The sequence below is a fragment of the Jaculus jaculus genome, chromosome 1, assembly GCF_020740685.1.
Source record: "Jaculus jaculus isolate mJacJac1 chromosome 1, mJacJac1.mat.Y.cur, whole genome shotgun sequence".
NCBI lineage: Eukaryota > Metazoa > Chordata > Mammalia > Rodentia > Dipodidae > Jaculus > Jaculus jaculus.
In genome coordinates this window covers 65,296,485-65,298,290 of record NC_059102.1, presented here as the reverse complement: position 1 = coordinate 65,298,290, position 1,806 = coordinate 65,296,485, and the positions used below count along the sequence as shown (strand labels likewise).

At 40.1% G+C, this 1,806-nt stretch overlaps 1 non-coding gene across 1 annotated transcript; it reads left to right on the top strand.

Annotated features, from left to right (window-relative positions):
- The first annotated feature begins 1,124 nt into the window (after window positions 1-1,124).
- LOC123457995 lies at window positions 1,125-1,289 on the top strand. The gene has a single exon (XR_006635333.1). It is a non-coding gene; the product is annotated as a U1 spliceosomal RNA (small nuclear RNA).
- The last annotated feature ends 517 nt before the right edge of the window (window positions 1,290-1,806 follow it).

Sequence of the window (1,806 nt, the reverse complement as noted above, 5' to 3'; positions counted from 1 at the left end):
TGCACAAAGGTGTGCCCTTGGTGTGCATAACTTTCATCAGACCAACTTAGCTCTTCTAGTTCTCCTTCCCTTTGTGCTGCTGTTTCCCTGCTCTGCTTCTTTTTTTGTTGTTGTTGTTATCACAAAATAGTATTATTTAATAGAAAATTTTTTGTCATTGGCTATATTTGAGGTATACATAAAGGGAATGATATATCAAATTATTAGATATAAAAGTGTGTAGGAAGACTATTTGCAATTTTCAAAACCTAAGATAACATGATATATAATATGTTTTGTAGTAGGTTGGAAATTATTCTTTTTTAAAAATTTTAATTTATTAGTTTTCTTTTCAGCAAATACAGGCAGTTTGGTACCATTGTTTAGGCTCATCCATGATCTACCCCCTCCCATTGGACCCTCCTTGTTGATGTAAATGGGTCGTGCATTGTGGAATTAGCCCACAGTTATTGGTACGATAAATGTCTCTGCATATCATGACCCAACATGTGACTCTGACATTCTTTCCGCCCCCTCTTCCGCAAAATTTCCCTGAACCATGTTGGGTTCATTTTTGGTCTGCTTCAGTGCTGAGGTGTTGGGGGCTTCTGAGGCTCTGGCTCTCTGATTTGGTAGGAGTTGATTTTTCTCTGCGTTGGTCTCCTTCCCCTTTGTGCTGGTATCCGGTTCACAGGAAAACATCACCCTTGCTTGTTTTGCCAATTGTCCTTAGTTTCAGTTGGGCCCCTTTTGAGGTATGTTGGGGCAGCTCTCTCCTTAGGATCTGCATCTATCTGAAAAAGAGAAGCAGATTCTCCAATGGAGAGTAAGTTAACACCTGGAAAATTGAGAAAACAATTAGTTTTTTGATAGAGAGTTTGATAGGTGTAGGCCCTCTTGTACCCTATGATTGATGGTAGCTTGATATTGGAGAGTGGGCCTGTGTTTGGGTATGGTTCTGACTTGTTTCCCAGCTCCAACTATGGGTCTCATCCCACTGAGGGGATCAGTTAGCCAAATCAAGAGCAGTTGGTTCCCCACCGTGGCTGTGTGCCACTATTGCACTTGTGTGGGCATCACATCAGGTTATTTGTTGCTAATTAGGTTAGACAATGAGTTGCTTGGACAGATATTGCTCATTTCCCCCAGTTACCTGGCAGGGGAGATACCATGATCATGAAGGTGGTTTTCCCAGGGCGAGGCTTATCCATTGCACATGCTCTGCATCTTGCACATATAAATCTTTTCAAGAATTGGAGATCCAAGTTAAGTGCACAGTTCCTGATCTCAGTTGGAGGTAAGCTCTCCTTTGAGCTCTTCTTATTCTTTTTTCTTTCCTTTCTTGTGGCACAGAACATATTTACTTATGTAATTCCTCTTCCCTTGTTCTGTAAACTAAATAGGAACAGAGTCTACTTCATGCTTCATCCTGAACATTTTCACATAAGCAGATATAAGGAAGAGATGTATTTATTTAGAGGTATGGGAGAAATAATGAACAGTGGGAACTATTAAAAACGGAAGAAGATGTTGACCAATGTTCTTGAAACCAGCATAAATTTAGAGTCAAATCCAAAGTTAGCCTTTTTCCAACTATGTGCCAGATTATTTCAATATATGTGCTATAGGGCTCAACTCAAAATTCCCAACTCTTGACTTCCCTCAGATTATAGAGAACCTTCTTTTTCTAGAAGCCATAAAACAGAAGATTATTAATTAGAGATAGGGAGATGGTTCAGTGAGTAAAGTGTTTGTCCTGTAAGTGTGAAGACCTGAGCTCTAATACCTAGAACCCCTGTAAAAGCCAAGCCTGGAGACACATGCCTG